Source organism: Hippopotamus amphibius, chromosome 10 (genome assembly GCF_030028045.1).
Source record: "Hippopotamus amphibius kiboko isolate mHipAmp2 chromosome 10, mHipAmp2.hap2, whole genome shotgun sequence".
In the NCBI taxonomy this organism is placed as follows: domain Eukaryota; kingdom Metazoa; phylum Chordata; class Mammalia; order Artiodactyla; family Hippopotamidae; genus Hippopotamus; species Hippopotamus amphibius.
In genome coordinates, this window is record NC_080195.1 from 44,174,794 (window position 1) to 44,198,690 (window position 23,897).

Sequence of the window (23,897 nt, forward strand, 5' to 3'; positions counted from 1 at the left end):
AGCAGAGAGACAAATGCAATGCCAAAAGGTCTCTCAGGATCGCAGTTCCCAGGCACCAGAGGGCAGATTCCTACCCATTGGAAAGGGAATATGTCAACCAATGTTGCACCACAGCTGAAACACAACGCAGGAGGGAACGATACCTAGTGTGATCATATGCAAGCTCCGTTACTGACCAAAGACGTCTCAAGTACTCAATGCAAGTGCTGTTTCACACACCTACAATGTACGAATCACAAACAGAATCCCACAAACCACAGCACAGACTGCCGTGATTAACACCACATTGACACACACAAACACATGAAGAACAAATAAACACTCCAATCACAAAGACAGAAAGCCAGAGAAGGCATTTTGTCAACTTCCACTTCCACTCCCACATGGAGGCCCCCAGTTCTCAAGAGGGAATGGACTCAGAGGGGCTCACATCCGCTAAGGGGAGCAGCCCAGTTGGAGTAGACCTATTTCCCAGCCTGTGCAAGCTGGAGCGACTTACCCCCAAATGACATGAACTGTATACCGTTGCTCTGGACATGTCTCCAAGACAAGCAGCCTCGTGCTGTAGGGCAGCCACTGCATATCAGGGAGAATCCCTGCCAGTATCCTGGAGCCAAATGTACTCTGGCATGTGCTGGGAACTATAAATGGCGACGCCCCTGATCGAGATCAATACACCATGGACACAGACCTCCTGGCTGGCTCGCTATAATTGGTAACCAAAGGCCAGGATGTGTGCGCGACGCACAGTGAGGCCAAACAACAGCAAAACATTGGACTTTGGAGCCGAGAAATATTTGTTGTTGAGACATTCAAGGAAATGGGTGGCTTATGCTGGGTAATGCCCAACCTTGAAAGCTTTTAGCAAAGCCCTCTTAGAGGTAAGGTGATGGAGGGGTGTGGCTTTTCGTTGAAAACTTCTCCCTGTCCGATCCATTGTTCTTGAGGACAGGTCATAGTCAGGTCTCAATGTTCCTATCAATCTCCAGCAAACAAATGTCACTCTCTGGGTGACAAGAAAGGGCAAGGTCCCAAGGCACAAGACTCACCCTCTGAGGTCCAGACCCACCTAAGAGAAAGGGGTCCCTGGGAGGGGTGGTGGTCCTCCTGCCATGGAGGGTTTGTCCAGGAGCTGGTCTGAGGCCTCCCACCAGTGCCCATGCCTCACAGAGGAGGCAGCTCTGCCTTGGTGGCTCCCTCAGGGCCAGGTCCCAGACCCTTGCTAGCTCTCATCACTGAGGGAGCCGGGTGCACATAACCCAACAGGTCTTAATGCTCCTCAGGCCACCCAAACAGTGGCGGTCAGGTACCCCAGACTATGAGCCATACCCTTAGGGTCACAGTGGCGGTGTGTGGTAGAGGTTCAACACTGCCTCAAGGCCTGGTCTGGGCCAATGGTCATTCATGGCCTTGGCTCTGGAGCCATGCAGGACACACCCCCAGCCTGTTCTCTGGGCCCCCCATCACACCAGCTGGCCCAAGGCCGTGTGAGCAGAAGAATGCTGGGGAGAAGGCTGGCACTTGCCTCTTACCTCATGCTCCAGGTCTGAAGGGGCAGCACTCCACTGACTGCTGCCTAGAAAAAGGGCCCCCACTAAAGATGGCTGACAGACAGTGGCTTGCTTGGGGCAGGGGCCCACTACACTGCCCACCAATGGCTGAGCAGGGTGGTCACAGTGGCATTAGTGGTCTCCTGGTAACCATTGCCTGGTAACGGGGCAGTGGGTCACAGTGCACAGCAAGGGCTGCCTGGGAAGGGCTGCATTCAGCTGGCTATGGTACAATTCCCCCTTTTCTTTGGTCCTCTGCAACCCTGAGGAGAATATGTGGGTATGATTTGGATAGAGTGGTTAATCATAAACTCCGCAGCGGATCTCTGTTTTAGGGGACTTGCTTGCAACCTCCATTCCTGGTTCATCTTTTCCCAAGTCTTTCAGGGAATGGCGTGACCACCACTCTAGCTACGTCCTGCTGCAGGAAAGCAAAGCCCTACAGTGCATTCTGAGTTGGAAGCAATGCCACGTTGCAAGTCTTGATCCAAGTCTTATATAAACTTGTATAAGGAATCCAGGAGAATAAGCCTGAAAAGCAGCGTGAGGGTGGCACTCTGGGGGAGACGTTCTGGCAGGGAATCCAGACACGCAGAAGCAGAAGGGAAGAAATTGTTGTAAGTTGTTAGGAAGTTGAGGGGAAGAGCGTCCCTTAACGGGAGAACACAGATCAAAATCAGCATTATTGCGAAGCAAATCCATAAACGTTAGTAGCATATGCATCTGTTTACTCAGTTTGTCAAAACTGCATTGGTAAGAGTCTTCTTGAAGTTGAAGCACTTTGGGAAAGCCTCAGCCTAACTATCTGTTAGACACTTAAAGAGGCAAGGTTAAAGATCGCATGACAAGGGGTTGCGAAGGAAGCTTAATCAAGTGGCTCTCATGTAACCGTCAGCATGGCTGACCAATTATCCCAAGGCATACCTGCATTTCAGAAACTTTGTACCCTTTCTAGAATATCGACAGGTGTGCCATGTATCCATCCTGTGTAATTGGAGAAGCTTCTCCCCCATTTCACAATGTTTTCTCTGTAATTTCCATACCAGATATACGACTGAAATAGTCCTCCTTGAGTTGCCTTAAGGGCCCCGCAACTAATCCAAAGTTAACAAAATGTTTCAAAACACCTGGTCCAATAAGCTCATCAGTCCTTTGAAGAGAATTCTTCTTTCTTCTCCAAAGTGAGAAGAGATCTTAAAAGCAAATAGAGATCCCTTAAAGGCAGGACAGTTCACATACCATGGTATTGAAAGCAGCATTGCAAGTAAACGTGTTCTCTTGGCAGAGGGGAACCCAATCCAGCCTTGAAAAAAACGCATTTTTAATAACAGTATCCATTTCCCGAAGTGGAGTTTCGTTTCAGCCCAATGATGCATCAAATGTTGGTTTTTGGCTCAACACATTTATCCCACCTTCCTACTCTATCCTGAAATGTGTTCCTTTTCATGAGTTTCTTAGCTTTAATTACATATTTCGATTACAATCCTCAAGTCCTTAACACCTTCACTTAGTGAAAACCAAGAAGCAAGCAATTGTCAGCTGGATGCCATACCAGCATTTCTGATTGCAAACAGATGCTTTTGAGACCTTCTGCTAAGTAGGCAAAGGTAGGGAATCTTAGATGTGCCCAGCATCCAATGTTCCAATCCTCTATCCTCTTTGAAATGACCCGGAGAGTCAAGGAATGCTTGCCACTTACCTTGGTGAAGTTTCATGCTACCCAAATCTAGAGAGGCCATGTAGAAAGACTTCAAGTGTCATCATTTCAACTTATGGTCCTTGCTGTCAAATTGGCAACAGATATAAGGTCTTTTTGGATCTCTAAGAAACCTAGGGACCGCAGAAGGTTTATACTTCAGAATGCAAGAAGCTTAAGGCAGCTTCCATACCAGATATCAGTTCAGTACTAGCTATTTGCCAGATCATCAGGACCTGAAATCCATGGAGGCCAATTCTCTCCAGAGGAGGAAGTATTGAATAGGTAAGTGCTTCCCTTTCAGTGAAATAGAGCTCATTTACACATCAACTCGGCAGTTGATGTCAATTGCCTTAACCCTAAAAGTGGCCCAAATCTGGAGAATGCACCTGAAAGGGGTGCGTTGGGGAAGCACATTTGAGTTTCCCAGAGCCACAACACTTTCACACAAAACAAACGCAAAAGCACATGCAAAAAAGAAACTCTCAGTCCTGAGGACCAAAGCAAGGGGTGAGGATGAGCAACATCCTCAGTGTTTTTGAAGTACGTTCCCTCATTTTAACAACAAAATGACAAACAACATGCAAATTGAAAGATAGGGAATCAGGACCACAGTTGTCATGCCTACTGACCTGGGAAGCAGAAAGAGCCAAAAAGGAAAAAGCAAAGAAATTAGGAAAAGTTCAATTTGCTTCATTAACTTCCACATGTCTCCTGGAAATATGGTCGTTTCCTCAGGGTCACAATGATGAAAACCAAAAGGATTTCACTGAGCAAACTTTCTCTAACTGAATATTTTACATAGACTGGTTTTGGAGATATGAAAACGATTCATTTGATGCCATGTTTCACCAGAATCTGTAGAATATGCTGGCCATGCAATGTAAAAAAAAAAAAAAATACTTGCTTGTCCCTTAGCGGACTACAAGATGGACTAGAGCTCTGCTGATCACAGCAGGTGTTATCCAATAGCAGAGAGACAAATGCAATGCCAAAAGGTCTCTCAGGATCGCAGTTCCCAGGCACCAGAGGGCAGATTCCTACCCATTGGAAAGGGAATATGTCAACCAATGTTCCACCACAGCTGAAACACAACGCAGGAGGGAACGATACCTAGTGTGATCATATGCAAGCTCCGTTACTGACCAAAGACGTCTCAAGTACTCAATGCAAGTACTGTTTCACACACCTACAGTGTACGAATCACAAACAGGATCCCACAAACCACAGCACAGACTGCCGTGATTAACACCACATTGACACACACAAACACATGAAGAACAAATAAACACTCCAATCACAAAGACAGAAAGCCAGAGAAGGCATTTTGTCAACTTCCACTTCCACTCCCACATGGAGGCCCCCAGTTCTCAAGAGGGAATGGACACAGAAGGGCTCACATCCGCTAAGGGGAGCAGCCCAGTTGGAGTAGACCTATTTCCCAGCCTGTGCAAGCTGGAGCGACTTACCCCCAAATGACATGAACTGTATACCGTTGCTCTGGACATGTCTCCAAGACAAGCAGCCTCGTGCTGTAGGGCAGCCACTGCATATCAGGGAGAATCCCTGCCAGTATCCTGGAGCCAAATGTACTCTGGCATGTGCTGGGAACTATAAATGGCGACGCCCCTGATCGAGATCAATACACCATGGGCACAGACCTCCTGGCTGGCTCGCTATAATTGGTAACCAAAGGCCAGGATGTGTGCGCGAGGCACAGTGAGGCCAAACAACAGCAAAACATTGGACTTTGGAGCCGAGAAATATTTGTTGTTGAGACATTCAAGGAAATGGGTGGCTTATGCTGGGTAATGCCCAACCTTGAAAGCTTTTAGCAAAGCCCTCTTAGAGGTAAGGTGATGGAGGGGTGTGGCTTTTCGTTGAAAACTTCTCCCTGTCCGATCCATTGTTCTTGAGGACAGGTCATAGTCAGGTCTCAATGTTCCTATCAATCTCCAGCAAACAAATGTCACTCCCTGGGTGACAAGAAAGGGCAAGGTCCCAAGGCACAAGACTCACCCTCTGAGGTCCAGACCCACCTAAGAGAAAGGGGTCCCTGGGAGGGGTGGTGGTCCTCCTGCCATGGAGGGTTTGTCCAGGAGCTGGTCTGAGGCCTCCCACCAGTGCCCACGCCTCACAGAGGAGGCAGCTCTGTCTTGGTGGCTCCCTCAGGGCCCGGTCCCAGACCCTTGCTAGCTATCATCACTGAGGGAGCCGGGTGCACATGACCCAACAGGTCTTAATGCTTCTCAGGCCACCCAAACAGTGGCTGTCAGGTACCCCAGACTGTGAGCCATACCCTTAGGGTCACAGTGGCGGTGTGTGGTAGAGGTTCAACACTGCCTCAAGGCCTGGTCTGGGCCAATGGTCATTCATGGCCTTGGCTCTGGAGCCATGCAGGACACACCCCCAGCCTGTTCTCTGGGCCCCCCATCACACCAGCTGGCCCAAGGCCGTGTGAGCAGAAGAATGCTGGGGAGAAGGCTGGCACTTGCCTCTTACCTCATGCTCCAGGTCTGAAGGGGCAGCACTCCACTGACTGCTGCCTAGAAAAAGGGCCCCCACTAAAGATGGCTGACAGACAGTGGCTTGCTTGGGGCAGGGGCCCACTACACTGCCCACCAATGGCTGAGCAGGGTGGTCACAGTGGCATTAGTGGTCTCCTGGTAACCATTGCCTGGTAACGGGGCAGTGGGTCACAGTGCACAGCAAGGGCTGCCTGGGAAGGGCTGCATTCAGCTGGATATGGTACAATTCCCCCTTTTCTTTGGTCCTCTGCAACCCTGAGGAGAATATGTGGGTATGATTTGGATAGAGTGGTTAATCATAAACTCCGCAGCGGATCTCTGTTTTAGGGGACTTGCTTTCAACCTCCATTCCTGGTTCATCTTTTCCCAAGTCTTTCAGGGAATGGGGTGACGACCACTCTAGCTACGTGCTGCTGGAGGAAAGCAAAGCCCTACAGTGCATTCTGAGTTGGAAGCAATGCCACGTTGCAAGTCTTGATCCAAGTCTTATATAAACTTGTATAAGGAATCCAGGAGAATAAGCCTGAAAAGCAGCGTGAGGGTGGCACTCTGGGGGAGACGTTCTGGCAGGTAATCCAGACACGCAGAAGCAGAAGGGAAGTAATTGTTGTAAGTTGTTAGGAAGTTGAGGGGAAGAGCTTCCCTTAACGGGAGAACACAGATCAAAATCAGCATTATTGCGAAGAAAATCCACAAACGTTAGTAGCATATGCATCTGTTTACTCAGTTTGTCAAAACTGCATTGGTAAGAGTCTTCTTGAAGTTGAAGCACTTTGGGAAAGCCTCAGCCTAACTATCTGTTAGACACTTAAAGAGGCAAGGTTAAAGATCGCATGACAAGGGGTTGAGAAGGAAGCTTAATCAAGTGGCTCTCATGTAACCGTCAGCATGGCTGACCGATTATCCCAAGGCATACCTGCATTTCAGAAACTTTGTACCCTTTCTAGAATATCGACAGGTGTGCCATGTATCCATCCTGTGTAATTGGAGAAGCTTCTCCCCCATTTCACAATGTTTTCTCTGTAATTTCCATACCAGATATACGACTGAAATAGTCCTCCTTGAGTTGCCTTAAGGGCCCCGCAACTAATCCAAAGTTAACAAACTATTTCAAAACACCTGGTCCAATAAGCTCATCAGTCCTTTGAAGAGAATTCTTCTTTCTTCTCCAAAGTGAGAAGAGATCTTAAAAGCAAATCGAGATCCCTTAAAGGCAGGACAGTTCACATACCATGTTATTGAAAGCAGCATTCCAAGTAAACGTGTTCTCTTGGCAGAGGGGAACCCAATCCAGCCTTGAAAAAAACGTATTTTTAATAACAGTATCCATTTCCCAAAGTGGGTTTCGTTTCAGCCCAATGATGCATCAAATGTTGGTTTTTGGCTCAACACATTTATCCCACCTTCCTACTCTATCCTGAAATGTGATCCTTTTCATGAGTTTCTTAGCTTTAATTACATATTTCGATTACAATCCTCAAGTCCTTAACACCTTCACTTAGTGAAAACCAAGAAGCAAGCAATTGTCAGCTGGATGCCATACCAGCATTTCTGATTGCAAACGGATGCTTTTGAGACCTTCTGCTAAGTAGGCAAAGGTAGCGAATCTTAGATGTGCCCAGCATCCAATGTCCCAATCCTCTATCCTCTTTGAAATGACCCGGAGAGTCAAGGAATGCTTGCCACTTACCTTGGTGAAGTTTCATGCTACCCAAATCTAGAGAGGCCATGTAGAAAGACTTCAAGTGTCATCATTTCAACTTATGGTCCTTGCTGTCAAATTGGCAACAGATATAAGGTCTTTTTGGATCTCTAAGAAACCTAGGGACCGCAGAAGGTTTATACTTCAGAATGCAAGAAGCTTAAGGCAGCTTCCATACCAGATATCAGTTCAGTACTAGCTATTTGCCAGATCATCAGGACCTGAAATCCATGGAGGCCAATTCTCTCCAGAGGAGGAAGTATTGAATTGGTAAGTGCTTCCCTTTCAGTGAAATAGAGCTCATTTACACATCAACTCGGCAGTTGATGTCAATTGCCTTATCCCTAAAAGTGGCCCAAATCTGGAGAATGCACCTGAAAGGGGTGCGTTGGGGAAACACATTTGAGTTTCCCAGAGCCACAACACTTTCACACAAAACAAACGCAAAAGCACATGCAAAAAAGAAACTCTCAGTCCTGAGGACCAAAGCAAGGGGTGAGGATGAGCAACATCCTCAGTGTTTTTGAAGTACGTTCCCTCATTTTAACAACAAAATGACAAACAACATGCAAATTGAAAGATAGGGAATCAGGACCACAGTTGTCATGCCTACTGACCTGGGAAGCAGAAAGAGCCAAAAAGGAAAAAGCAAAGAAATTAGGAAAAGTTCAATTTGCTTCATTAACTTCCACATGTCTCCTGGAAATATGGTCGTTTCCTCAGGGTCACAATGATGAAAACCAAAAGGATTTCACTGAGCAAACTTTCTCTAACTGAATATTTTACATAGACTGGTTTTGGAGATATGAAAACGATTCATTTGATGCCATGTTTCACCAGAATCTGTAGAATATGCTGGCCATGCAATGTAAAAAAAAAAAAAAAATACTTGCTTGTCCCTTAGCGGACTACAAGATGGACTAGAGCTCTGCTGATCACAGCAGGTGTTATCCAATAGCAGAGAGACAAATGCAATGCCAAAAGGTCTCTCAGGATCGCAGTTCCCAGGCACCAGAGGGCAGATTCCTACCCATTGGAAAGGGAATATGTCAACCAATGTTCCACCACAGCTGAAACACAACGCAGGAGGGAACGATACCTAGTGTGATCATATGCAAGCTCCGTTACTGACCAAAGACGTCTCAAGTACTCAATGCAAGTACTGTTTCACACACCTACAGTGTACGAATCACAAACAGGATCCCACAAACCACAGCACAGACTGCCGTGATTAACACCACATTGACACACACAAACACATGAAGAACAAATAAACACTCCAATCACAAAGACAGAAAGCCAGAGAAGGCATTTTGTCAACTTCCACTTCCACTCCCACATGGAGGCCCCCAGTTCTCAAGAGGGAATGGACACAGAGGGGCTCACATCCGCTAAGGGGAGCAGCCCAGTTGGAGTAGACCTATTTCCCAGCCTGTGCAAGCTGGAGCGACTTACCCCCAAATGACATGAACTGTATACCGTTGCTCTGGACATGTCTCCAAGACAAGCAGCCTCGTGCTGTAGGGCAGCCACTGCATATCAGGGAGAATCCCTGCCAGTATCCTGGAGCCAAATGTACTCTGGCATGTGCTGGGAACTATAAATGGCGACGCCCCTGATCGAGATCAATACACCATGGGCACAGACCTCCTGGCTGGCTCGCTATAATTGGTAACCAAAGGCCAGGATGTGTGCGCGAGGCACAGTGAGGCCAAACAACAGCAAAACATTGGACTTTGGAGCCGAGAAATATTTGTTGTTGAGACATTCAAGGAAATGGGTGGCTTATGCTGGGTAATGCCCAACCTTGAAAGCTTTTAGCAAAGCCCTCTTAGAGGTAAGGTGATGGAGGGGTGTGGCTTTTCGTTGAAAACTTCTCCCTGTCCGATCCATTGTTCTTGAGGACAGGTCATAGTCAGGTCTCAATGTTCCTATCAATCTCCAGCAAACAAATGTCACTCCCTGGGTGACAAGAAAGGGCAAGGTCCCAAGGCACAAGACTCACCCTCTGAGGTCCAGACCCACCTAAGAGAAAGGGGTCCCTGGGAGGGGTGGTGGTCCTCCTGCCATGGAGGGTTTGTCCAGGAGCTGGTCTGAGGCCTCCCACCAGTGCCCACGCCTCACAGAGGAGGCAGCTCTGTCTTGGTGGCTCCCTCAGGGCCCGGTCCCAGACCCTTGCTAGCTATCATCACTGAGGGAGCCGGGTGCACATGACCCAACAGGTCTTAATGCTTCTCAGGCCACCCAAACAGTGGCTGTCAGGTACCCCAGACTGTGAGCCATACCCTTAGGGTCACAGTGGCGGTGTGTGGTAGAGGTTCAACACTGCCTCAAGGCCTGGTCTGGGCCAATGGTCATTCATGGCCTTGGCTCTGGAGCCATGCAGGACACACCCCCAGCCTGTTCTCTGGGCCCCCCATCACACCAGCTGGCCCAAGGCCGTGTGAGCAGAAGAATGCTGGGGAGAAGGCTGGCACTTGCCTCTTACCTCATGCTCCAGGTCTGAAGGGGCAGCACTCCACTGACTGCTGCCTAGAAAAAGGGCCCCCACTAAAGATGGCTGACAGACAGTGGCTTGCTTGGGGCAGGGGCCCACTACACTGCCCACCAATGGCTGAGCAGGGTGGTCACAGTGGCATTAGTGGTCTCCTGGTAACCATTGCCTGGTAACGGGGCAGTGGGTCACAGTGCACAGCAAGGGCTGCCTGGGAAGGGCTGCATTCAGCTGGATATGGTACAATTCCCCCTTTTCTTTGGTCCTCTGCAACCCTGAGGAGAATATGTGGGTATGATTTGGATAGAGTGGTTAATCATAAACTCCGCAGCGGATCTCTGTTTTAGGGGACTTGCTTTCAACCTCCATTCCTGGTTCATCTTTTCCCAAGTCTTTCAGGGAATGGGGTGACGACCACTCTAGCTACGTGCTGCTGGAGGAAAGCAAAGCCCTACAGTGCATTCTGAGTTGGAAGCAATGCCACGTTGCAAGTCTTGATCCAAGTCTTATATAAACTTGTATAAGGAATCCAGGAGAATAAGCCTGAAAAGCAGCGTGAGGGTGGCACTCTGGGGGAGACGTTCTGGCAGGTAATCCAGACACGCAGAAGCAGAAGGGAAGTAATTGTTGTAAGTTGTTAGGAAGTTGAGGGGAAGAGCTTCCCTTAACGGGAGAACACAGATCAAAATCAGCATTATTGCGAAGAAAATCCACAAACGTTAGTAGCATATGCATCTGTTTACTCAGTTTGTCAAAACTGCATTGGTAAGAGTCTTCTTGAAGTTGAAGCACTTTGGGAAAGCCTCAGCCTAACTATCTGTTAGACACTTAAAGAGGCAAGGTTAAAGATCGCATGACAAGGGGTTGAGAAGGAAGCTTAATCAAGTGGCTCTCATGTAACCGTCAGCATGGCTGACCGATTATCCCAAGGCATACCTGCATTTCAGAAACTTTGTACCCTTTCTAGAATATCGACAGGTGTGCCATGTATACATCCTGTGTAATTGGAGAAGCTTCTCCCCCATTTCACAATGTTTTCTCTGTAATTTCCATACCAGATATACGACTGAAATAGTCCTCCTTGAGTTGCCTTAAGGGCCCCGCAACTAATCCAAAGTTAACAAACTATTTCAAAACACCTGGTCCAATAAGCTCATCAGTCCTTTGAAGAGAATTCTTCTTTCTTCTCCAAAGTGAGAAGAGATCTTAAAAGCAAATCGAGATCCCTTAAAGGCAGGACAGTTCACATACCATGTTATTGAAAGCAGCATTCCAAGTAAACGTGTTCTCTTGGCAGAGGGGAACCCAATCCAGCCTTGAAAAAAACGTATTTTTAATAACAGTATCCATTTCCCAAAGTGGGTTTCGTTTCAGCCCAATGATGCATCAAATGTTGGTTTTTGGCTCAACACATTTATCCCACCTTCCTACTCTATCCTGAAATGTGATCCTTTTCATGAGTTTCTTAGCTTTAATTACATATTTCGATTACAATCCTCAAGTCCTTAACACCTTCACTTAGTGAAAACCAAGAAGCAAGCAATTGTCAGCTGGATGCCATACCAGCATTTCTGATTGCAAACGGATGCTTTTGAGACCTTCTGCTAAGTAGGCAAAGGTAGCGAATCTTAGATGTGCCCAGCATCCAATGTCCCAATCCTCTATCCTCTTTGAAATGACCCGGAGAGTCAAGGAATGCTTGCCACTTACCTTGGTGAAGTTTCATGCTACCCAAATCTAGAGAGGCCATGTAGAAAGACTTCAAGTGTCATCATTTCAACTTATGGTCCTTGCTGTCAAATTGGCAACAGATATAAGGTCTTTTTGGATCTCTAAGAAACCTAGGGACCGCAGAAGGTTTATACTTCAGAATGCAAGAAGCTTAAGGCAGCTTCCATACCAGATATCAGTTCAGTACTAGCTATTTGCCAGATCATCAGGACCTGAAATCCATGGAGGCCAATTCTCTCCAGAGGAGGAAGTATTGAATTGGTAAGTGCTTCCCTTTCAGTGAAATAGAGCTCATTTACACATCAACTCGGCAGTTGATGTCAATTGCCTTATCCCTAAAAGTGGCCCAAATCTGGAGAATGCACCTGAAAGGGGTGCGTTGGGGAAACACATTTGAGTTTCCCAGAGCCACAACACTTTCACACAAAACAAACGCAAAAGTACATGCCAAAAAGAAACTCTCAGTCCTGAGGACCAAAGCAAAGGGTGAGGATGAACAACATCCTCAGTGTTTTTGAAGTACGTTCCCTCATTTTAACAACAAAACGACAAACAACATGCAAATTGAAAGATAGGGAATCAGGACCACAGTTGTCATGCCTACTGACCTGGGAAGCAGAAAGAGCCAAAAAGGAAAAAGCAAAGAAATTAGGAAAAGTTCAATTTGCTTCATGAACTTCCACATGTCTCCTGGAAATATGCTCGTTTTCTCAGGGTCACAATGATGAAAACCAAAAGGATTTCACTGAGCAAACTTTCTCTAACTGAATATTTTACATAGACTGGTTTTGGAGATATCAAAATGATTCATTTGATGCCATGTTTCACAAGAATCTGTAGAATATGCTGGCCATGAAATGTAAAAAAAAAAATACTTGCTTGTCCCTTAGCGGACTACAAGATGGACTAGAGCTCTGCTGATCACAGCAGGTGTTATCCAATAGCAGAGAGACAAATGCAATGCCAAAAGGTCTCTCAGGATCGCAGTTCCCAGGCACCAAAGGGCAGATTCCTACCCATTGGAAAGGGAATATGTCAACCAATGTTCCACCACAGCTGAAACACAACGCAGGAGGGAACGATACCTAGTGTGATCATATGCAAGCTCCGTTACTGACCAAAGACGTCTCAAGTACTCAATGCAAGTGCTGTTTCACACACCTACAATGTACGAATCACAAACTGGATCCCACAAACCAAAGCACAGACTGCCGTGATTAACACCACATTGACACACACAAACACATGAAGAACAAATAAACACTCCAATCACAAAGACAGAAAGCCAGAGAAGGCATTTTGTCAACTTCCACTTCCACTCCCACATGGAGGCCCCCAGTTCTCAAGAGGGAATGGACTCAGAGGGGCTCACATCCGCTAAGGGGAGCAGCCCAGTTGGAGTAGACCTATTTCCCAGCCTGTGCAAGCTGGAGCGACTTACCCCCAAATGACATGAACTGTATACCGTTGCTCTGGACATGTCTCCAAGACAAGCAGCCTCGTGCTGTAGGGCAGCCACTGCATATCAGGGAGAATCCCTGCCAGTATCCTGGAGACAAATGTACTCTGGCATGTGCTGGGAACTATAAATGGCGACGCCCCTGATCGAGATCAATACACCATGGGCACAGACCTCCTGGCTGGCTCGCTATAATTGGTAACCAAAGGCCAGGATGTGTGCGCGACGCACAGTGAGGCCAAACAACAGCAAAACATTGGACTTTGGAGCCGAGAAATATTTGTTGTTGAGACATTCAAGGAAATGGGTGGCTTATGCTGGGTAATCCCCAACCTTGAAAGCTTTTAGCAAAGCCCTCTTAGAGGTAAGGTGATGGAGGGGTGTGGCTTTTCGTTGAAAACTTCTCCCTGTCCGATCCATTGTTCTTGAGGACAGGTCATAGTCAGGTCTCAATGTTCCTATCAATCTCCAGCAAACAAATGTCACTCTCTGGGTGACAAGAAAGGGCAAGGTCCCAAGGCACAAGACTCACCCTCTGAGGTCCAGACCCACCTAAGAGAAAGGGGTCCCTGGGAGGGGTGGTGGTCCTCCTGCCATGGAGGGTTTGTCCACGAGCTGGTCTGAGTCCTCCCACCAGTGCCCACGCCTCACAGAGGAGGCAGCTCTGCCTTGGTGGCTCCCTCAGGGCCAGGTCCCAGACCCTTGCTAGCTCTCATCACTGAGGGAGCCGGGTGCACATGACCCAACTGGTCTTAATGCTCCTCAGGCCACCCAAACAGTAGTGTTCAGGTGCCCCAGACTGTGAGCCATACCCTTAGGGTCACAGTGGCGGTGTGTGGTAGAGGTTCAACACTGCCTCAAGGCCTGGTCTGGGCCAATGGTCATTCATGGCCTTGGCTCTGGAGCCCTGCAGGACACACCCCCAGCCTGTTCTCTGCGCCCCCCATCACACCAGCTGGCCCAAGGCCGTGTGAGCAGAAGAATGCTGGGGAGAAGGCTGGCACTTGCCTCTTACCTCATGCTCCAGGTCTGAAGGGGCAGCACTCCACTGACTGCTGCCTAACAAAGGGCCCCCACTAAAGATGGCTGACAGACAGTGGCTTGCTTGGGGCAGGGGCCCACTACACTGCCCACCAATGGCTGAGCAGGGTGGTCACAGTGGCATTAGTGGTCTCCTGGTAACCATTGCCTGGTAACGGGGCAGTGGGTCACAGTGCACAGCAAGGGCTGCCTGGGAAGGGCTGCATTCAGCTGGCTATGGTACAATTCCCCCTTTTCTTTGGTCCTCTGCAACCCTGAGGAGAATATGTGGGTATGATTTGGATAAAGTGGTTAATCATAAACTCAGCAGCGGATTTCTGTTTTAGGGGACTTGCTTTCAACCTAGATTCCTGGTTCATCTTTTCCCAAGTCTTTCAGGGAATGGGGTGACGACCACTCTAGCTACGTCCTGCTGGAGGAAAGCAAAGCCCTACAGTGCATTCTGAGTTGGAAGCAATGCCACGTTGCAAGTCTTGATCCAAGTCTTATATAAACTTGTATAAGGAATCCAGGAGAATAAGCCTGAAAAGCAGCGTGAGGGTGGCACTCTGGGGGAGACATTCTGGCAGGTAATCCAGACACGCAGAAGCAGAAGGGAAGAAATTGTTGTAAGTTGTTAGGAAGTTGAGGGGAAGAGCTTCCCTTAACGGGAGAACACAGATCAAAATCAGCATTATTGCGAAGCAAATCCATAAACGTTAGTAGCATATGCATCTGTTTACTCAGTTTGTCAAAACTGCATTGCTAAGAGTCTTCTTGAAGTTGAAGCACTTTGGGAAAGCCTCAGCCTAACTATCTGTTAGACACTTAAAGAGGCAAGGTTAAAGATCGCATGACAAGGGGTTGCGAAGGAAGCTTAATTAAGTGGCTCTCATGTAACCGTCAGCATGGCTGACCAATTATCCCAAGGCATACCTGCATTTCAGAAACTTTGTACCCTTTCTAGAATATCGACAGGTGTGCCATGTATCCATCCTGTGTAATTGGAGAAGCTTCTCCCCCATTTCACAATGTTTTCTCTGTAATTTCCATACCAGATATACGACTGAAATAGTCCTCCTTGAGTTGCCTTAAGGGCCCCGCAACTAATCCAAAGTTAACAAACTGTTTCAAAACACCTGGTCCAATAAGCTCATCAGTCCTTTGAAGAGAATTCTTCTTTCTTCTCCAAAGTGAGAAGAGATCTTAAAAGCAAATCGAGATCCCTTAAAGGCAGGACAGTTCACATACCATGTTATTGAAAGCAGCATTCCAAGTAAACGTGTTCTCTTGGCAGAGGGGAACCCAATCCAGCCTTGAAAAAAACGTATTTTTAATAACAGTATCCATTTCCCGAAGTGGGGTTTCGTTTCAGCCCAATGATGCATCAAATGTTGGTTTTTGGCTCAACACATTTATCCCACCTTCCTACTCTATCCTGAAATGTGTTCCTTTTCATGAGTTTATTAGCTTTAATTACATATTTCGATTACAATCCTCAAGTCCTTAACACCTTCACTTAGTGAAAACCAAGAAGCAAGCAATTGTCAGCTGGATGCCATACCTGCATTTCTGATTGCAAACGGATGCTTTTGAGACCTTCTGCTAAGTAGGCAAAGGTAGGGAATCTTAGATGTGCCCAGCATCCAATGTTCCAATCCTCTATCCTCTTTGAAATGACCCGGAGAGTCAAGGAATGCTTCCCACTTACCTTGGTGAAGTTTCATGCTACCCAAATCTAGAGAGGCCATTTAGAAAGATTTCAAGTGTCATCATTTCAACTTATGGTCCTTGCTGTCAAATTGGCAACAGATATAAGGTCTCTTTGGATCTCTAAGAAACCTAGGGACCGCAGAAGGTTTATACTTCAGAATGCAAGAAGCTTAAGGCAGCTTCCATACCAGATATCAGTTCAGTACTAGCTATTTGCCAGATCATCAGGACCTGAAATCCATGGAGGCCAATTCTCTCAAGAGGAGGAAGTATTGAATAGGTAAGTGCTTCCCTTTCAGTGAAATAGAGCTCATTTACACATCAACTCGGCAGGTGATGTCAATTGCCTTATCCCTAAAAGTGGCCCAAATCTGGAGAATGCACCTGAAAGGGGTGCGTTGGGGAAGCACATTTGAGTTTCCCAGAGCCACAACACTTCCACACAAAACAAACGCAAATGTACATGCAAAAAAGAAACTCTCAGTCCTGAGGACCAAAGCAAAGGGTGAGGATGAACAACATCCTCAGTGTTTTTGAAGTACATTCCCTCATTTTAACAAGAAAACGACAAACAACATGCAAATTGAAAGATAGGGAATCAGGACCACAGTTGTCATGCCTACTGACCTGGGAAGCAGAAAGAGCCAAAAAGGAAAAAGCAAAGAAATTAGGAAAAGTTCAATTTGCTTCATTAACTTCCACATGTCTCCTGGAAATATGGTCGTTTCCTCAGGGTCACAATGATGAAAACCAAAAGGATTTCACTGAGCAAACTTTCTCTAACTGAATATTTTACATAGACTGGTTTTGGAGATATGAAAACGATTCATTTGATGCCATGTTTCACCAGAATCTGTAGAATATGCTGGCCATGCAATGTAAAAAAAAAAAAAAAATACTTGCTTGTCCCTTAGCGGACTACAAGATGGACTAGAGCTCTGCTGATCACAGCAGGTGTTATCCAATAGCAGAGAGACAAATGCAATGCCAAAAGGTCTCTCAGGATCGCAGTTCCCAGGCACCAGAGGGCAGATTCCTACCCATTGGAAAGGGAATATGTCAACCAATGTTGCACCACAGCTGAAACACAACGCAGGAGGGAACGATACCTAGTGTGATCATATGCAAGCTCCGTTACTGACCAAAGACGTCTCAAGTACTCAATGCAAGTGCTGTTTCACACACCTACAATGTACGAATCACAAACAGAATCCCACAAACCACAGCACAGACTGCCGTGATTAACACCACATTGACACACACAAACACATGAAGAACAAATAAACACTCCAATCACAAAGACAGAAAGCCAGAGAAGGCATTTTGTCAACTTCCACTTCCACTCCCACATGGAGGCCCCCAGTTCTCAAGAGGGAATGGACTCAGAGGGGCTCACATCCGCTAAGGGGAGCAGCCCAGTTGGAGTAGACCTATTTCCCAGCCTGTGCAAGCTGGAGCGACTTACCCCCAAATGACATGAACTGTATACCGTTGCTCTGGACATGTCTCCAAGACAAGCAGCCTCGTGCTGTAGGGCAGCCACTGCATATCAGGGAGAATCCCTGCCAGTATCCTGGAGCCAAATGTACTCTGGCATGTGCTGGGAACTATAAATGGCGACGCCCCTGATCGAGATCAATACACCATGGACACAGACCTCCTGGCTGGCTCGCTATAATTGGTAACCAAAGGCCAGGATGTGTGCGCGACGCACAGTGAGGCCAAACAACAGCAAAACATTGGACTTTGGAGCCGAGAAATATTTGTTGTTGAGACATTCAAGGAAATGGGTGGCTTATGCTGGGTAATGCCCAACCTTGAAAGCTTTTAGCAAAGCCCTCTTAGAGGTAAGGTGATGGAGGGGTGTGGCTTTTCGTTGAAAACTTCTCCCTGTCCGATCCATTGTTCTTGAGGACAGGTCATAGTCAGGTCTCAATGTTCCTATCAATCTCCAGCAAACAAATGTCACTCTCTGGGTGACAAGAAAGGGCAAGGTCCCAAGGCACAAGACTCACCCTCTGAGGTCCAGACCCACCTAAGAGAAAGGGGTCCCTGGGAGGGGTGGTGGTCCTCCTGCCATGGAGGGTTTGTCCACGAGCTGGTCTGAGTCCTCCCACCCGTGCCCATGCCTCACAGAGGAGGCAGCTCTGCCTTGGTGGCTCCCTCAGGGCCAGGTCGCAGACCCTTGCTAGCTCTCATCACTGAGGGAGCCGGGTGCACATGACCCAACCGGTCTTAATGCTCCTCAGGCCACCCAAACAGTGGTGGTCAGGTACCCCAGACTGTGAGCCATACCCTTAGGGTCACAGTGGCGGTGTGTGGTAGAGGTTCAACACTGCCTCAAGGCCTGGTCTGGGCCAATGGTCATTCATGGCCTTGGCTCTGGAGACCTGCAGGACACACCCCCAGCCTGTTCTCTGGGCCCCCCATCACACCAGCTGGCCCAAGGCCGTGTGAGCAGAAGAATGCTGGGGAGAAGGCTGGCACTTGCCTCTTACCTCATGCTCCAGGTCTCAAGGGGCAGCACTCCACTGACTGCTGCCTAACAAAGGGCCCCCACTAAAGATGGCTGACAGACAGTGGCTTGCTTGGGGCAGGGGCCCACTACACTGCCCAACAATGGCTGAGCAGGGTGGTCACAGTGGCATTAGTGGTCTCTTGGTAACCATTGCCTGGTAACGGGGCAGTGGGTCACAGTGCACAGCAAGGGCTGCCTGGGAAAGGCTGCATTCAGCTGGCTATGGTACAATTCCCCCTTTTCTTTGGTCCTCTGCAACTCTGAGGAAAATATGTGGGTATGATTTGGATAGAGTGGTTAATCATAAACTCCGCAGCGGATCTCTGTTTTAGGGGACTTGCTTGCAACCTCCATTCCTGGTTCATCTTTTCCCAAGTCTTTCAGGGAATGGGGTGACCACCACTCTAGCTACGTCCTGCTGCAGGAAAGCAAAGCCCTACAGTGCATTCTGAGTTGGAAGCAATGCCACGTTGCAAGTCTTGATGCAAGTCTTATATAAACTTGTATAAGGAATCCAGGAGAATAAGCCTGAAAAGCAGCGTGAGGGTGGCACTCTGGGGGAGACGTTCTGGCAGGTAATCCAGACACGCAGAAGCAGAAGGGAAGAAATTGTTGTAAGTTGTTAGGAAGTTGAGGGGAAGAGCTTCCCTTAACGGGAGAACACAGATCAAAATCAGCATTATTGCGAAGCAAATCCATAAACGTTAGTAGCATATGCATCTGTTTACTCAGTTTGTCAAAACTGCATTGCTAACAGTCTTCTTGAAGTTGAAGCACTTTGGGAAAGCCTCAGCCTAACTATCTGTTAGACACTTAAAGAGGCAAGGTTAAAGATCGCATGACAAGGGGTTGCGAAGGAAGCTTAATCAAGTGGCTCTCATGTAACCGTCAGCATGGCTGACCAATTATCCCAAGGCATACCTGCATTTCAGAAACTTTGTACCCTTTCTAGAATATCGACAGGTGTGCCATGTATCCATCCTGTGTAATTGGAGAAGCTTCTCCCCCATTTCACAATGTTTTCTCTGTAATTTCCATACCAGATATACGACTGAAATAGTCCTCCTTGAGTTGCCTTAAGGGCCCCGCAACTAATCCAAAGTTAACAAAATGTTTCAAAACACCTGGTCCAATAAGCTCATCAGTCCTTTGAAGAGAATTCTTCTTTCTTCTCCAAAGTGAGAAGAGATCTTAAAAGCAAATCGAGATCCCTTAAAGGCAGGACAGTTCACATACCATGGTATTGAAACAGCATTCCAAGTAAACGTGTTCTCTTGGCAGAGGGGAACCCAATCCAGCCTTGAAAAAAACGTATTTTTAATAACAGTATCCATTTCCCGAAGTGGAGTTTCGTTTCAGCCCAATGATGCATCAAATGTTGGTTTTTGGCTCAACACATTTATCCCACCTTCCTACTCTATCCTGAAATGTGTTCCTTTTCATGAGTTTCTTAGCTTTAATTACATATTTCGATTACAATCCTCAAGTCCTTAACACCTTCACTTAGTGAAAACCAAGAAGCAAGCAATTGTCAGCTGGATGCCATACCAGCATTTCTGATTGCAAACGGATGCTTTTGAGACCTTCTGCTAAGTAGGCAAAGGTAGGGAATCTTAGATGTGCCCAGCATCCAATGTTCCAATCCTCTATCCTCTTTGAAATGACCTGGAGAGTCAAGGAATGCTTGCCACTTACCTTGGTGAAGTTTCATGCTACCCAAATCTAGAGAGGCCATGTAGAAAGACTTCAAGTGTCATCATTTCAACTTATGGTCCTTGCTGTCAAATTGGCAACAGATATAAGGTCTTTTTGGATCTCTAAGAAACCTAGGGACCGCAGAAGGTTTATACTTCAGAATGCAAGAAGCTTAAGGCAGCTCCCATACCAGATATCAGTTCAGTACTAGCTATTTGCCAGATCATCAGGACCTGAAATCCATGGAGGCCAATTCTCTCAAGAGGAGGAAGTATTGAATAGGTAAGTGCTTCCCTTTCAGTGAAATAGAGCTCATTTACACATCAACTCGGCAGTTGATGTCAATTGCCTTAACCCTAAAAGTGGCCCAAATCTGGAGAATGCACCTGAAAGGGGTGCGTTGGGGAAGCACATTTGAGTTTCCCAGAGCCACAACACTTTCACACAAAACAAACGCAAAAGTACATGCAAAAAAGAAACTCTCAGTCCTGAGGACCAAAGCAAGGGGTGAGGATGAGCAACATCCTCAGTGTTTTTGAAGTACGTTCCCTCATTTTAACAACAAAATGACAAACAACATGCAAATTGAAAGATAGGGAATCAGGACCACAGTTGTCATGCCTACTGACCTGGGAAGCAGAAAGAGCCAAAAAGGAAAAAGCAAAGAAATTAGGAAAAGTTCAATTTGCTTCATGAACTTCCACATGTCTCCTGGAAATATGGTCGTTTCCTCAGGGTCACAATGATGAAAACCAAAAGGATTTCACTGAGCAAACTTTCTCTAACTGAATATTTTACATAGACTGGTTTTGGAGATATGAAAACGATTCATTTGATGCCATGTTTCACCAGAATCTGTAGAATATGCTGGCCATGCAATGTAAAAAAAAAAAAAATACTTGCTTGTCCCTTAGCGGACTACAAGATGGACTAGAGCTCTGCTGATCACAGCAGGTGTTATCCAATAGCAGAGAGACAAATGCAATGCCAAAAGGTCTCTCAGGATCGCAGTTCCCAGGCACCAGAGGGCAGATTCCTACCCATTGGAAAGGGAATATGTCAACCAATGTTCCACCACAGCTGAAACACAACGCAGGAGGGAACGATACCTAGTGTGATCATATGCAAGCTCCGTTACTGACCAAAGACGTCTCAAGTACTCAATGCAAGTGCTGTTTCACACACATACAATGTACGAATCACAAACAGGATCCCACAAACCAAAGCACAGACTGCCGTGATTAACACCACATTGACACACACAAACACATGAAGAACAAATAAACACTCCAATCACAAAGACAGAAAGCCAGAGAAGGCATTTTGTCAACTTCCACTTCCACTCCCACATGGAGGCCCCCAGTTCTCAAGAGGGAATGGACTCAGAGGGGCTCACATCCGCTAAGGGGAGCAGCCCAGTTGGAGTAGACCTATTTCCCAGCCTGTGCAAGCTGGAGCGACTTACCCCCAAATGACATGAACTGTATACCGTTGCTCTGGACATGTCTCCAAGACAAGCAGCCTCGTGCTGTAGGGCAGCCACTGCATATCAGGGAGAATCCCTGCCAGTATCCTGGAGCCAAATGTACTCTGGCATGTGCTGGGAACTATAAATGGCGACGCCCCTGATCGAGATCAATACACCATGGGCACAGACCTCCTGGCTGGCTCGCTATAATTGGTAACCAAAGGCCAGGATGTGTGCGCGACGCACAGTGAGGCCAAACAACAGCAAAACATTGGACTTTGGAGCCGAGAAATATTTGTTGTTGAGACATTCAAGGAAATGGGTGGCTTATGCTGGGTAATGCCCAACCTTGAAAGCTTTTAGCAAAGCCCTCTTAGAGGTAAGGTGATGGAGGGGTGTGGCTTTTCGTTGAAAACTTCTCCCTGTCCGATCCATTGTTCTTGAGGACAGGTCATAGTCAGGTCTCAATGTTCCTATCAATCTCCAGCAAACAAATGTCACTCTCTGGGTGACAAGAAAGGGCAAGGTCCCAAGGCACAAGACTCACCCTCTGAGGTCCAGACCCACCTAAGAGAAAGGGGTCCCTGGGAGGGGTGGTGGTCCTCCTGCCATGGAGGGTTTGTCCAGGAGCTGGTCTGAGGCCTCCCACCAGTGCCCACGCCTCACAGAGGAGGCAGCTCTGCCTTGGTGGCTCCCTCAGGGCCCGGTCCCAAACCCTTGCTAGCTCTCATCACTGAGGGAGCCGGGTGCACATGACCCAACAGGTCTTAATGCTTCTCAGGCCACCCAAACAGTGGCTGTCAGGTACCCCAGACTGTGAGCCATACCCTTAGGGTCACAGGGGTGGTGTGTGGTAGAGGTTCAACACTGCCTCAAGGCCTGGTCTGGGCCAATGGTCATTCATGGCCTTGGCTCTGGAGCCCTGCAGGACACACCCCCAGCCTGTTCTCTGGGCCCCCCATCACACCAGCTGGCCCAAGGCCGTGTGAGCAGAAGAATGCTGGGGAGAAGGCTGGCACTTGCCTCTTACCTCATGCTCCAGGTCTGAAGGGGCAGCACTCCACTGACTGCTGCCTAGAAAAAGGGCCCCCACTAAAGATGGCTGACAGACAGTGGCTTGCTTGGGGCAGGGGCCCACTACACTGCCCACCAATGGCTGAGCAGGGTGGTCACAGTGGCATTAGTGGTCTCCTGGTAACCATTGCCTGGTAACGGGGCAGTGGGTCACAGTGCACAGCAAGGGCTGCCTGGGAAGGGCTGCATTCAGCTGGATATGGTACAATTCCCCCTTTTCTTTGGTCCTCTGCAACCCTGAGGAGAATATGTGGGTATGATTTGGATAGAGTGGTTAATCATAAACTCCGCAGCGGGTCTCTGTTTTAGGGAACTTGCTTTCAACCTCCATTCCTGGTTCATCTTTTCCCAAGTCTTTCAGGGAATGGGGTGACGACCACTCTAGCTACGTGCTGCTGGAGGAAAGCAAAGCCCTACAGTGCATTCTGAGTTGGAAGCAATGCCACGTTGCAAGTCTTGATCCAAGTCTTATATAAACTTGTATAAGGAATCCAGGAGAATAAGCCTGAAAAGCAGCGTGAGGGTGGCACTCTGGGGGAGACGTTCTGGCAGGTAATCCAGACACGCAGAAGCAGAACGAAGAAATTGTTGTAAGTTGTTAGGAAGTTGAGGGGAAGAGTTTCCCTTAACGGGAGAACACAGATCAAAATCAGCATTATTGCAAAGCAAATCCATAAACGTTAGTAGCATATGCATCTGTTTACTCAGTTTGTCAAAACTGCATTGGTAAGAGTCTTCTTGAAGTTGAAGCACTTTGGGAAAGCCTCAGCCTAACTATCTGTTAGACACTTAAAGAGGCAAGGTTAAAGATCGCATGACAAGGGGTTGCAAAGGAAGCTTAATCAAGTGGCTCTCATGTAACCGTCAGCATGGCTGACCGATTATCCCAAGGCATGCCTGCATTTCAGAAACTTTGTACCCTTTCTAGAATATCGACAGGTGTGCCATGTATCCATCCTGTGTAATTGGAGAAGCTTCTCCCCCATTTCACAATGTTTTCTCTGTAATTTCCATACCAGATATACGACTGAAATAGTCCTCCTTGAGTTGCCTTAAGGGCCCCGCAACTAATCCAAAGTTAACAAACTATTTCAAAACACCTGGTCCAATAAGCTCATCAGTCCTTTGAAGAGAATTCTTCTTTCTTCTCCAAAGTGAGAAGAGATCTTAAAAGCAAATCGAGATCCCTTAAAGGCAGGACAGTTCACATACCATGTTATTGAAAGCAGCATTCCAAGTAAACGTGTTC